Source organism: Rutilus rutilus (genome assembly GCF_951802725.1).
Source record: "Rutilus rutilus genome assembly, chromosome: 7".
Lineage (NCBI taxonomy): Eukaryota > Metazoa > Chordata > Actinopteri > Cypriniformes > Leuciscidae > Rutilus > Rutilus rutilus.
Window position 1 is genome coordinate 43843206 of NC_140221.1, and position 15628 is coordinate 43858833.

Consider the following 15628-nt stretch of genomic DNA (forward strand, 5'->3'; position numbering starts at 1 on the left):
AGTCAAGTCACCTTTATTTATATAGTGCTTTTTACAGTATAGATTGTTTCAAAGCAGCTTTACAGTAATAACAGGAAACACGTCAGAAGAGATGCATAGAGAAGTTATGTTGATTCAAGATTATAAGGGCACATGAATCTTAAAAAAATAATGATGTGCATGGATAAATCATCCATAATAGTCCGTTAAAAACAAGAATTGTCCATTTTGATTTCATGGTGACTGATCTTCCCCATTCACTTCCATTGTGCCTCACTCTAACCAATATTTTTGCTTAATTTTCTTAAGAAAAGTAGATTTTTTTTTTTGTTGTGGTGGTGGTAATCAACATTATGCCACAAATGCTGTTGATTGAACTTAACTTGTACTGAAACCAGAATATTCCTTTAACAAACTGGATCGGTTTGCAGTGGTGATTTTGTCATGATATATGGTGTCCGGGACACGTCTGGTGGGAATATGATACAGCGACAGAAACTTTTAACTGCTCTGATAAGGAGTTAACTCACACTATCTTGATAGCCTCTACTCTTTCAGCACTTAGAGAGTAATCCCAACAGGAGCAACTTTCTCTAGGGATAATAGGGGATTTGGACTGTTTGTGTCCATTAGACATCTTGAGTTTTGACTTATATGAACCATCTTTTTCTTGAACACAAGAAACAATTGTTGACTCAAGCACAGTTCACACACTATGTCATCAGTTTAACACAGCTTGATTTCACTGTGTTGTATATAAGTTGCTGTTTGTTTCTTTGTAAAACATGTTAAAGAAATATGTTAGAATATAGTATATGTTTCGCAAAAGGATTTTGTGAGCCTGTAGTCAGGGGCGCCTTAAGATAACCAAAGGCTACAGCATTATGGTAGACCCTGCTACCCCATATAGACTTTTTTTTTTAGCTCCCTGCCAATTATTTATGTAGAAATGTATATTGTCGATAACATTTACAACACTGTTTGTATGCTGCGTAAAAATATGGGTCAAATATGGGTGAATATTCAAAATCAGTCTGTGCCAGTAGGTGGCGCTTGTGGAACAGCAGATTTAGCAGTTACATAAAGCAGCGATGCGCTTCTAAAACTACATCAGTGTTTCTCAAACTTTTTTTTGTGCCACGGCACAGTTTTGATAACTCATGATACAAAAGATGAAGCGCTATGCCCATGATATTTAAAACTTGCTTCAACTAGACGGCAAATAGCAGACTAAAGCCCTATTCGGACGGGACTAGTTTAACATGGAGAGGTGGGGTAAAGTAATAGTTACGAGAGCTTCTCTGTGATTTTCTGTCATTACGGACAATGTCAGTAAAGATTACGGCGACTTCTACCTTCAGTTAAAAGGCCCGGAAAAATTACCTCAGGTAATACTAATTACTTTGAATAGACCCGCTGTAAATATGTACGTAAATATTTCGTCATTTCGTGATTAAAAGTAGTTTTCCGCGTTTTTTCAAGAATGGAGACGCTTGAAAAAGCATTCAGTTGCGTTCTAGACGCTGGGACGAGTCTGTGGCAAAACTCAAGTGTTTTCCACACACCATTCTGATCAGAAAGAAGATCGAAAGCACTTGTTAGAGGCACGACACATCTTTTAGTGTTAAGTGCCTGTTACTAACACAATCCAATCTGAAGTTAATTAATACATCGTTCGATCGGACCTAACTGTTTTATGTATATAAATATAGGTTATATGTGTTTGGAGGGTGATGGCGATGCGCAAATCGAGTTACTCTCCCACTTCTGCTAGTTTTACTGAGATATCTTATCCCATGCGAATTGGCCATTAATATTACAGACGTCCTGTGGTAAATTTACATTACTCCATCTACCCTTGGAAAGTTAATCCGAATAGGGCTTAATATTCTCTGCTCTTTAAATACAAAAAACATTAGCCTTTGTGTACATTGTGTTTCTTGAGTAAAGAAATGCTTTACTCAAACATCAGTTCTTTATTTACCCTTGGATTGCAAACAAGCAGAGATCTCCAAACTGGGCTCTGCACATTCTAAATGGAGGCGGGGTGGAGTTATGAGGTTTGACTGACAGTTTGAGGAGCCAATGGATGAACAAGGTTTATTCACAACCTCTTTTAAATGTTTTTTATTGGTTAAAGGTGAACTAAGTAACTTTTTTTTACCTTAACGGAACAGCTTCAGAGTCATTGGAATAGTTATATGACCTTTTTCGGGTTGAATGGTGGTCGTCTCGCACCCCCAAGCGCCTGTGAGCCGAAAAACCACCCTTGCAACTTTGGGCCGGCGGGCCGCCAGGAAATATCGCGTGATATCAGGTCTCGCGATGTAACAAATTGCTTTACGGCAAAAAAATCGGCTAAAATTCTGTCATTATTGCGCTCCCTCACGCTGTTCGAACTTCGAACCCGAATGAAGAAGATGTTTTAAAGAATGTCCCATCTGCTTTGATGTCGTTGATCTACTAGCCTCTGGTATCTGAGAGTCGCCAACGAGTTTTTCGACAGTGTTGTCAAATATCTATTCCAAAGCTGTAGGGGGAGCTCTATAGAGAAACCTGTGAGCAAAAAGCGAGAATACAGCGAAGAAATTCCCGAAACTGCATAGCCCTGCTTTAAATATTTGTAAAACCCACATACAGACGTAAAGGATGACCAATAGCATTCATTTTATAAAACAAAAATGACGAAATATAGAGACACAAGGTTTTGGCCCGACATTAGCCGCGTTTCCACTGTCGGGCCAGGGCCGGGCCGTGCTAGTGCGTGCCAGGGCCAGTCGCGTTTCCACTGTCACTTCCGGGGCTTGATCGGGGCTTACTCGGGGCCAACGGCCAGGATTTCTGGCCCGTCGAATACCTTGGGCCAAAGCGGGCCAGCTCGGGCTAGAGGAGTGGTTACCAACAGAGGATGAGTTTACCGTTGGGAGACGGCAGCGCCGGATGATTCTGTCAGCATTTAAGACTTAAAAATAAAATAATTTAAATCGCGTTCATGTTTGAATGCCTTCTGTTTGTGATGCAAAAGACTATGCGCGCTAGCCGTTACCATAGTAAACGCTTGAAGATACGCATAGTAAAAAAAACAACATAGCGAACGCTTGAAGACCAATCTTAAAGGCTATCACAGTCATGTTTTTATTTGATCTGTCATAGCCTACGTCTCGTCTCTTTAAACCGGACTATCAAAAAATAAAGTAACTTTTTTTTTCGGGAGCTTCCTCTGTTTCTCTGACAGAAAATATCTGTATGGGAGTCGAGAGAGTGCTAAAGCTCCTCAGGTCGTATGGCATATATTTGTAGAAATTATATTTTTTTCTAAATGTGATGTAAATATGTCCTGTAACTAAGTTACCAGATAAAGAAACAGACGCGACTGAAAAAGTAAGTGTGTCCTCTTTCTTTTGTGAAATAGACCTAACGGTAATTTATTTCTGAGTGACTAATGTGCAATTTTTACATAAATTAATTCATTATGATCAATGTATCACTTTTTATTGTAAACCTGTGGTAAAACATCGATGCTTGGGTTTTAAATATTCAAGTAGCTGCTAAACAAACAAACAAAAAAAAAGCTAGCAAACGGCCGCTTTTATCGTGTTTGTTTTCAACGCTGTTTCCAGTGATTTCTGATTAGTTTTCTGATAAAACTTCCATTTGTTGGTGAAATGATGGGTTAGTGTGACGTTGTCCCAGAGAGGCGTGTTACGGGCGTGTTTTAGTGAAGCGCTGTGGAGCTTCTGGCCCGACAGTGGAAACGCATGCCCGGTGCTATTGGCCCGAGGCTGTTAGCCCGGCACGGCCCGTTTAAAGCCCTGGCCCGGCCCTGGCCCGACAGTGGAAACGCGGCTATTGATGATGTATCATTCTCACATCACAAGCAGACTATATACTTATTTAATTAAATCGCAGTCTTTTGCAATTTGGTAAGGGCGCAAAGCCATAGCGCACTGTCGATTTTGACAAATACTTTGCCAAAGCAATGGCGCAAAACAATGTTAGAGACTTTTTATGTTATCATGAGAGGTTTTAAAATATTTCCGGGTCGTTATGAAACTGGCGGCACAGATTAGACTATGGCGGGCTGCCACGGTCTATGTAATTAATGGCAAACACTGGAGGTGTATTGGTTCGAGGGATGTGAGCATGATTTATTAATTACATACTAGACTATTAATCGTTCTTTTCAGGCGTGTTTTCAGAGGGGAATTTACTTAGCCTAAGACGTGTTCTTGTGTTTATTAAAGTTTTGTTTTAGTATTGTCTATATATTTGTATAGTATTTATTAATATTCTTTATCTGCTTTTTTTATATTTTTACTTTGTTTTATTAAGTTATGTGCTTTTTTGTCATTTATATATATATAGATATAATATAGATATATTTCTCTGTCTATCTATATTTCTCTCTCTCTATATATATATATATATTTCTCTATCTTTCTCTTTATTTTTTTTCAGTATTAGTAATTTTAGTACTTTATCTCACACTTATTTATTTCAGTTAGTTGCAACATTTTTTATTTTTTATTTTAAGTTGTTCATCTAAAATTTTTATTTAATTTTAAGCTTTATTTTAATTACGAAAATGCATTTTAGAACAGTATCAAAACAAGTGTGTGATATCAAAACAAGTTCACTGATATGACTGTAGGCCCAATGTCACGGATGAACAGAGAGACCTGAAACTATGTGAGCTTTCACACACACACACACACACACACACACACACACACACACACACACACACACACACACACACACACACACACACAGACACAGACACACAGACACACACACACACACACACACACACACACACACACACACACACACACACACACACACACACACACACCTACACACACACACACACACACAAACACACACACACACACACACACACACACTAATCAGGTCCAGCTGTGTGTCAGTGTGTTATGTGGAGTTCACGTTGGAGAGTGTGTGACCATATGGCATAAAGCATCCAATTCTTACCTCACCCCCCACCTTTCGTCATGGGACTAGGCAGGAAAGACTCAACGACCAGCCAGAGTCGAACAGCAGATGTGAGTGTGTGTATGAGAGAGAAAGATGGAATGTGTGAGTAGCAGTACACCCCATCTACAGTGCAAGCGCACAAATTTGATAAAAACTAGAGAAGTCAAACTGAATTCAAAAGTGACCCTGATTATTTTCTTAATGCATGTTACTGGTCATATTGTGAATGATTCAGTGGTGCAGATATTTATATTTGTTCATATTTTTTGACACTGTAATTTTTAATCAAAGTGTCATAACTTGCTCTTCCTGTGAAACGACTCTAGACATCTGTGACGTATTCAACGGCACGATGCAGTTGCATTCAGATCTGCCTCCATGCCTATACATCTCTCACTTTTCACAATCCAGTCAAAAGATGATAAGTTCGATAAAGCCGTATTATTTTATTTTATACTATTATACTATTTATTAAAACTTTTAATTAGCTTTTATTTTTATATTTTCAGTTTTCATATTCATTTTAGTTTGTGCTTTTGTTATTTAACATTTTTTATTAGTTAAAAAAAAATCTATATTGCTTTAGTAAATAAAATGTTTATACTTCAACTTAAGCCTATTTATTTCACTTAGTTGCCAAATCAACACTTCTGATTTTCAATTAAGTTAATTGGCCGTTTACACTTTTCAACTAAAAACGAAAACTTTGTATGTGTTTTAGTCGTTTATTTACATGTATTTACATTATTTACATGACGTGTATTACGTGTTCAGTCTATAGGCGGGTAGTTTCTTTACAAAGTGACATCGCCAACTACTGATCCCCGTTCACACAGATCCACGAAAAAGACTAAAAACACTGTATCATTTTAAAAGTGTTATATAAAGGGAAATATTTAAAATACGTCCATTTCTTGCTGACTTTAAATGATAATCGTCAAGGTCGTTTATATTACTGTCTAAAGCATAAGGGACTTTCGCTCCGGGTTCTAGGAATGAGCCACCAGTTCCCCGAGAACTAATGGTTCCCCTAGAAACGTTTTCCTGGTTGCATAGACCTTATTCAGAGCAGCGCCACGACAGGTATGAAAGTGAGGCTGTGAGGGATAGTATTGCCTTGTTTCCAATGGCATCCGCTGTAAAAAGCTGTATAAAGCTCCTAGATTACTTACAATTTTCCACAGCTTATATTGTCGGGAGTTTTTTGTCAACTAAAATTTCAACTAAAACTATAAGTGTATTGTGATTGTCAAAACATTTTAGTAACTAAACTGAATTTTATTAGGTTTAGTGACAACATGTTACAATGTTTACATGGTACAATTTTTGGTAAGCTACACTTTTTTATTATTTGAATTCAATTATTGTGATTTGATTTAATATTGACTCATTTGGATAAATATTAGGTAGGCTACACAAGATAGGCATTAATTTTTCTCAAGAAAAAAACAACTCACCTAATGCTGTAAACATAGAGAGCCCTATCAGCTGGCAGTATTAGGTTAAAAATAACACAAATTAAATATATATATATATATATATATATATAAATAAACAAAAAAAAAAAAATATATATATATTTGTATTATAATAACAACTTTATTTAATGATATAAGTAAAAATATAATAAATATGTAATATACTACACATATTTAGCAAAATACTCTCGATAGCTTTTTTTCTAGCCAACTAACGTGCTATTATAGCCTATATTATGGTCATCAAATGGCTTTCCTGAGGTAAATGTTATGTGACATAATTGTTCTCCAGCTGTTTCATTGACCCCTTTGTTTGATTGATTGGTCGATATGATGTATGAGGAATATACATTTCGGTAAGTTGTACTGTATCTTTCAACTGTGTTCATTCGTCTTTATTTACTATTAGCTGGATATGCTCGGTTCACGTGCCGCTAGGGATCTGTCGCGTCACATTTACAAGCGCCAAAACGGTATATTGTCTGAATTTCGTAATAAAAGTGACAGAATCTGAGAGCTGAGATTTTTTTATATCATAACTTAAGTAACCTGCTCTGTCTTGTCTGTCGGTCTCCGTGTCCTCTTTGCTTCGCGATTTTTCTGTGCGTGAGAAAATTGATGTGTGGCGTGTGAAAAGTGTCAATTGTGTGAGTCTCACGCTGAATGCGTGAGAGTTGGCAGCTCTGGCGTAAAGGTTAAGAGGTCCATGTATCACTGGTTTCCATGTTCGTAGAGTTAGTTTCTGGAGTAAATATACGAGTGGGAAGCTCGGGATTTTCTTTAAGCCCCGATCTTTACGAGTGGGGGGCGTGTCAGTGAGAAACATGGTGAAATACCACAATAGTTAAAGGTATTTAGCAGTGATATTGCTAGACTTTTCTATTTACATCGAAGTAAGCTTATTGCCTGGACAGAATATGATGCCATTATAATATAACAATGTAATATGTAACGATAAAGTTTGCAGTGGCTTCATAAATTAATTAAAAACATAAAAAACCAAAGCACACCTGATGCACATTTCTTTGTTACTAGAGTTTAAGAAGCTTGCTCTATTTTTGTGTAATTAATTAAGAGAAATGACACCGCCATCTCACTCAGACGAAAGTGACTTGAACGCACATGCCGTCATGAACGCACATCGACTTCCCACCTCGTAAGTAGCCTACGAACTTCCCAGGAGGACTTGAACGCACCATTAGACCCTACTCTAAAGTAGGAGCTAAAATCGTTCCTAGTTTCAGTTCACGGTGCGAACACACCAAAATCCGGGAACTTTAGCCAATAGTGCTAGGAACTATGAAAAGGTTCCTCCGGTGCGAAAGCCCCTATAGATAGTAAGTAAAACAACAGTAGAATGCTTGCGTTAGTCAGCACAGTGTGCAAAGTCGACCAAACTACTAAAAACCAATGTTACTCATATTTATTTTAGTTTTGGGTTTTTTAATATTTTTATACTGTATATCACTAATGTATTTTATTTCAGTTTTATTTTTAAACCTTAAAAGGTAGTTGCCAAGGCAGCTCTCATTTTTGTTTAGTCTAAGTTTTTCATATAATATTTATATTTGATTTTATTTCACTTTTATATTTCACCGAAAAATGATTTTAGTTTTAGTTAACTATAACAACACCCCAAAGCTGTCTGAAGTGCAAGTGTGCAAAGGCGTCATATCTTAAATGCTTCAGTTTGAAATATCAACAAAGCGATCTGTCAAAGAGACTGCCAAATAAAAAAAAAGCTCACTGTCTAAACTTCTAGTGTGCCAAGTCAACAAAACTAGCATTCTTGCAGTGTAGACACCGTGTTCGGGTGTCATTAGCTATTTAGAATTTTTTCGATTTTTACTTTGGGTTCAGCATGATAATAATATGACTAGCGGAATGTAACGTAGACGTGCTGTGTGTGTATGTAAGTGTGGTTGTGTGTGTGTGTGTGTGTGTGTGTGTGTGTGTGTGTGTGTGTGTGTGTGTGTGTGTGTGTGTGTGTGTGAGAGACTCAAAGGGAGTCTCTGTTTAAATTGCATTAGTCTCAACCTCGCCCTGACACTACTGCTCACATTAACTCACACACATTCATGTTTATGTCATATTGATTGCATCATTTGACTCAAGGGATGTGCCAGGCCCAGAAGTTCAATATTTATTGGAGGATTATGTGCTAGTGTTCATACATATGTATATTTGTGTAGTATGTAGGGAAAGTTTTTGGGATTTGGGCGTATTTGATTGTGTGTTTTCTCTTCACAGGTGATCTGCTTTCTGATTGACAGCAGACTGGTTATGGAGCGTCCTTATATTGGAAAGGTGGGGAGTATTGATTCTTCAGGTGGATTATGAATCTCAAGGTGTAAAGTTACTGTTTCAATGTTAGCAATTTGAAAAATATTGGCATGGATTAGCTCAGTGATTCTTAACCAGGCAGCAAGGGGGCCTCAAGGTGAATTGATTTAAAATTAGACAAAAGCTTTAAAATAAGTAAAAAAAAGTCAAGATATTTAGTATAAGAGTAAGATTTGAGTAAAAGTATAAGATTTTTCATCCTCTTGTCAACTTTCTTTTTCTTTGAAGAACCTGGACTCCCATGGTCTTATAAAACCTGGATATATATTTTAATTTTATATTTATATTCATTTTTATTATTATTTTTATGGTGTGATTTACAGATCTGGAAAAGTCATGAAAATTAATAAAATCTTAAAATGCCATGGACATTTTTATAACTAATAATATATTTTTTTCTAGTTGTGGCAAGCTCAAACATAAAATAATTTATGGGGTAGTAATTAGGGGAATCGAGTTGATTCTAAATTCATAGGTTTTCGATTTGACACCGGAATGTTTTTTTTGTAAAATCATGATGATTCAATTCACAATGAGATTTGATTCAGTTTGATTCTGTATTTTTTTAAGTTCCTTCATAGTAGGGGGTGGGCGAATATTTTTTTTCCCTTATTTATTAAAGGTGTGAAAGAGGTGCAGGTGTCTTTGAGTGTAAGTTGTGAAGGTGTGCAGGTTGTTGCACTATGCCAAAAACCCTTTAAGTCAAGTCATTTCACTTGGCGGCCATCTTTGAAACGCCTCTCAGGCAGCTATTTCAGTCGTGCAAGTGCAGCTCCTATCTCTTTGAATGGGGAAACATCAAATTCTCCAAAGCCATTCACCAAGATTTTTTGTTTGAAATCGTCAATGAAGTCTGACGACTGTCTCGTAATTTTTTTTTCTAAATGCTCAAATCGTGACAAAAAAAGAGAAAGTTTTTCATGCTGGACTTGCCAATGCGCATGTGCAGTCATAAGCGTGCGTCTGTTTCTATAGCAAGTGGAGCTTCTAACAGCAGCTGCAGTGACGCAATGACTTTACTAGTTGACCGTTCGCAAAGACCCGCCCCCTTTAGTTACTGTTGCTATGTCTGACAAGCCATGCCGCAAAATTATACGAAACAAAGTTTCAACTGTCAAATTTGGTCATTTTTTTAAAGAAATGTAAACAATAAATACCATTTTGTGGCTCTTTAAAGTGTCGTGACAGATCGCTGTAGAGCCTCAGTTAAAGCTGCTCGTGAACCGATCATCTCTTCCTTCTGGTTAATTTATAGCATCAAAGAAACATGAATGAAAATCAGAAGGAATGTTGTTTCAACTGTGGAAAGACGTCAGTACACTCGTTTTTCAAGTTCAAATCCACCGACGTTAATCTAGTAACTCTCCTGACTGCTTTGTCGAACAAAATGGCTGATGGCGGATTATGATTGGTCAGATATCCTGTCAATCAAATCAATCAATTGGCAATTGGCTCTTTTATTTAGAAGGCGGGGCCTATTCCGTCATATTTCGCGTTGCACTTTCTCCTGTTCATAGTAATATGAGTGCACCGTCTAAAGTCACGATTCAAAAATCCAAGTTTCAAGATAATACATAATACATAATGCATCGGCAGGATTTGTAATCGATGCATCGAGAAAACAATGAATCATTACTCCCCTAGTTGTAATTTTAAGGATACTCTTAATATACAAAAAATATTCGTACAAATCCTTAGCCTGTAAATTATAAACTGCTGGAGAACGTCAAGTTTATTGAATTTATTTACTCAACCTCATGTCGTTCCATGGTGTTCTGTTCAGTTTGCTCTCTCTAATCTCGTAGTCTATGAGAAACGATTGAGATATAGTAATGAGATCTCATTTGTGATACCTCAGCCGTTGTTCTGCAGGCCCCAGTAGCTCTTTTTGATAAAGCTACAGATTTAAAGCATTTGAGAATCTCCAATCTGGAGTTTAGCGAGTCTATAAAGGCTTCAGGTTCAACTGAGTGATTTATCATACAGGAAATAATGTTATCACGGCACATTCCTCAGGTAATATACGATCACACACACCTCCCATTGACCCAGGTGTGTGTGTGTGTGTATAAGCGAGTGACAGAGAGATCACTGGTGTCTGCAGGGCTGATATTATCCCTTGCTGAAAAGAGATATAGATCAAGAGGAAATTGAGCCATTTAAATCCCAGGAGCGCTTTATGATTAATGGCTGTCAGGTATTTTACTGTCTCTCTGAAAAGATTTGGCAACCAGCCGAATAAAACACCACACACACTCATAAAAGTCAGTCATTTTTCCATTGTCCAAAAGGCAAATACTCTCTGCAATCCACCCACTACGGGTGGGCGGTATGACCCAAATCTTATATCATGGTGTGAGTAATTTTTTATGACGGTAGCAGTCTGTATCAGTTGTTTTTTTTTGTGTGGAAAAAGTGGTTTATATAATATAACCATGTGGTAATATCTATTCCTGGATACTAATAAACCTTATTTTAGTATTTTCTCTTGGTTTAAAAGTGAATGAAAGATGATTATTCATATGTGACCCTGGACCACAAAACCAGTCACATGAGTCATTTTTTGGAAATTGAGATGTATACATCAAATGGAAGCTGAATAAATAAGCTTTCCATTGATGTATGGTTTGTTAGGATAGGATCATATTTGGTCGAGATACAACTATTTGAAAATCTGGAATCTGAGGATGCAAAAAAATCGAAACATTGAGAAAATGGCCTTTAAAGTTCTCCATTTATGTTCGCGATTGTGCTGCATTCACTCACAAAAATAAATATTTTATATATTTACGGTAGGAAATGTACAAAATATCTTCATGGAACATGATCTTTACTTAATATCCTAATGATTTTTGGCATAAAAGAAAAATTTATAATTTTGACCCACACAATGGTCACATGTGGCTATTGCCACAAATATACCCATGCGACTTGTGACTGGTTTTGTGATCCAGGTTCACATATCACAATATATAACAAAACAAAATAGTAAAATATGCTGTAAAATAGATAGTTCTAACACTAGATTTGGATTGAATGAGTCACGTTTGAGGTTATGCGATCCTTACATGTTCGCACATCAGTTGAACTCTATAATATATTAGTGCGTCAAATTGTTTCCAAAATGTGCCTTTCATCTTTCTTTGATACGCTCATGTGTACATAATGTAAAGCTGTTTTGTCCACTCATAGCTGTCCAAATTTGTCTTCTGTGGCATAAACAGTACATCTAAATGACATATTTCCACCTCTGTGCGTAATATACCGTAAAACCACCCATCCCCACGACCCACAAACCTATTTTCTCGCTTTGAGGAGAGAGATAAAAGAAAGAAAGACAATCTAGAAATGAATAGCTTTCTCGATGCCTGTGTGTACAGAAGCACTTTATAATTGTGAGATTAGCACTCTTTAACTGAAAATAAATATATTTAAATATGTATTTATATTTATATAAAAAAGTATTTAAAAAACTTTTATTCAACAAGGACATATTAAATTGATCAAAAGTCACAGTAAAGACATTCTTACAAAATATTTTGCAGTCTTTTTTTCTATTCATCAAAGAGTCCTGAAAAAATGCATCATGTTTCTACAAAAATATGAAGCCACACAACTGTTTTGAACATTGATAATAATAAGAAATGTTTCTTGAGCAGCAAATCAGAATATTAGAATGATTTCTGAAGGATCATGTGATTGAAAATTCAGCTTTAATCGCAGGAATAAATTACATTTGAACATGTATTACAATAGACAGAATAAACAGTAATAATATTTTACAATATTACTGTTTTTACTGTATTTTTAATACAAATAAATGCACCCTAGCATCATAGCAGAGAGTTTAGTGCAGGCAAGCACCATTCACATTTGCTGCAGAAACTGTAATCTAGTTATCACATGGGACATTACACAGATGCCCTGCTGTGCTCTTATATGTTCGTGATTGGCTATTAAGATTGATTTAGCAGGCTTGCGGTTTGCCACACCCCCACTCCACTGCTCATGTCTGTTAAAGAGCTTATGCTAGTTGAGTTTCATTACTTCCTGTCTCAGGGGCAGGAATGGTGATCAAGGCTGTATGTGTGTATGTGTATGTCTGACACTACTCACATATGCACTTATAAAGTTATAGACTGCTGACGGATAGCCCTCACATAACCCATTTATCTTGATTTTTATCAATACCCATTTATCCGAGATGCAGTATACATCATTTTCACGTGCACATAAACTCTTCCTGACTGATGGCGCTGCCTCCATCTGACATAGTTTCAGCATCTATCAGCATCATCCAATTTTTTCTCTTTAAAGTGTGGCGTCATTGGAAGAGGCTGTGGCTCCTTAGCACTGTGATTGGCTGATCCTCCTTAAAATGCAATAATGTCCACCTATCATACTCATAACTGGTCAGAAATTGGCCTGAATGGGTCAAAACTGGCAGAAATGGACAGTTTAAGCTGTGTTGCCAATTGGGCTACTTTTACACAGTTTTTGCCGTCATTGTGCGGGTTTTGAATAGCAATAAGGCTGGTTTTGTTATGCCAACCTGAGGCTAAGAATTAAAAACTGTGAATCTACCATATTTCAGGTCTAATAAGAGTTAACATCAATCGACAGCTTTTGTGGCATTACCAATTTTTTTTTTTGACTTTTTGACAGAATTATTTTTTGATTTCAATTACTAAAATGATTAATTTTAGCGCATTTTTTTGTAAGGCCAGCTTATTTTTTTCAACGGTTTACAGTGGGAGCACTGCTTATTTAAAAAGGGGCGCTAAACATCTACTTCATTTCACATTTTTTCCGGAAGTTGCAAAAATGATATATTTGGGGTAAAACGCAGAACTCTTCACTTGCCAAGTTTACTTGGACACTTTTTGTTTTCGATTTCAATCCGATAGATGATTCCAAACAGTTTTTACACAAATGCTAAATAAAGTGATCGGGTTGATGTGCAAGCTTCAAATCAGATTTCATCTTTTGACATGCGCACACTGCAGGAATATACAGAGTTTCCCTCTGTTGTCGAATACTAATCATCCTCCTTTTCTTTGTTTTAAAAATCAGTCTTAATATCTATCTTTTTTGGGTCCTAATTAGGAGACAACAAGCACATGAATCTTTGTGCCTTAATACTTTCATTCCCACACCCAAAACAAGGCGTCTGCAGATGAGAGTCCGAACCAAGCACTTGTGGGACAACTTTGTCCTGCATCACTTCACAGACGATGAGTGGAAAGAGTTGTTAGATTAGTTTTTCTTGTTAGATTGACAAGACAGTCATTTATTATTAGGTTCAACAACAACAACATCAACTCGTTCCATGCATCATACGCCATTTTGCGCAAAACTTTCCAGTTTCGGTTTTCAATCAGATCAAGTGTTTACATGTCTTATCGATTGGATTAAAAAGGTTTATCACACCCCTCTCAAAGCGAAAGACTGAAATTTCAGTCGGTTTGGCCATTTTTTTATTCCGATTGAAATGTTAACATGGAACATTTTCATCCGGATTGGACTTTTAAACTGATTGTGATTGACCCTTTGCAGGGAGTTTGATAGACAGGCGATCTGACCAATCATAATCCGCCATCCGCCGAATCCGCCATTTTATCGACAAAGCAGTCAGGAGAGTTAGTAGATTAACGTTGAAGGATTTTAACTTGAAAAACGGTGTGTATTGACGTCTTTCCACGTTAAAACAACATTCCTTATGTTCATTCATGTTTAATAATGGTCAGTTGGAATACAATGCTCTATGTAAACCTCCCTACTGTCACTTTTGCCCAGCCATCCAATCACAGTGGAGGAGGGGCGGGACAAATATCACACCGACCAACTGCCACGTCCTGCTTGTACAACAGCAACAGACAACAACAACAAGCACAACATCAGAACAAAATCACTTAAAACAAAGGACAGAGATAGTACTTTTACAATGTGTCGACATTTTTATATTCAGAAATAAACTAAAAATCAAATAAACTCTGCAAAATCAGATCCTAGTTACACTTCCACAGATATTTCATATCATAGCAACCAAAACTTCTTAACTGACAAAAACAACAACAACTTTGTCCTGCACCACTTCACAGACGATGAGTGGAAAGAGTTGTTAGATTTTTTTCTTTCTTGTTAGATTGACAAGATAGTCATTTATTATTAGGTTCAACAACAACATCAACTCGTTCCATGCGTCATAACACATGTGCTTTTTTGTGGTCAAAACAACAACAACAGCCAGGCGTTTTCAGAAGAGCTGGCTAAAAACTCTTTGCTGGACACACAGCCTTAGTTTTAACAGCACTGTCTTCACACAGAAAGTTTGGTGTAAAAAAAAAGAACGCTAAAATGCTTGTTTTATACGTCTCATGGCTGTACTATTGCAACAGTAAGCATTTGACCTCCAATCAAGTTTCTCTTTTTTTAAGAACATATATTTTTGTGTTAATCAACATTGAACTCTGAATATTCTTCAATACTGTTAGAAAAATAAGTGCTCATTTAATACGTTTTTGAACAAAGTCTCATTTGCAATCATTAAGTTGTATGAGATTTATTTATGACTTAAAATAGCAAAACCATGTATGTTAGAGAGCGTACAAACCGAAGTGCTTTTCTGATTGGCTGCTTTAGCATTCTTTTGCTGGTTGATGTTTAATGGGCTCTTCAGATATCACCATAGATAAACTCATATATCAGTGTACTAATTTGTAACGTGTAATAGGCTGATATATTAGTGGTGTTGTGAAGCTTTGCTGATGGCGTCTATTGTTCTGGAGTATCTACTTGAACAATAGCAGCTTTCAACAGAGCCAATGTTG

The 15628-nt window shown here is 36.7% G+C and overlaps 1 protein-coding gene across 3 annotated transcripts in view; it reads left to right on the forward strand.

Moving 5' to 3' along the window:
* bmpr1ba (bone morphogenetic protein receptor, type IBa) overlaps window positions 1-15628 on the forward strand; it is a 57449-nt gene that overhangs the window by 1441 nt on the left and 40380 nt on the right. Inside the window, exon 2 of one of the 3 annotated variants that reach the window (XM_084413986.1) lies at window positions 8706-8762. The exons of the other annotated variants lie outside the window; for them this stretch is intronic. The gene's annotated coding sequence lies outside the window, so the exon portion shown is untranslated. The remainder of the gene's footprint in view (window positions 1-8705; window positions 8763-15628) is intronic. 3 annotated transcript variants of the gene reach the window in all.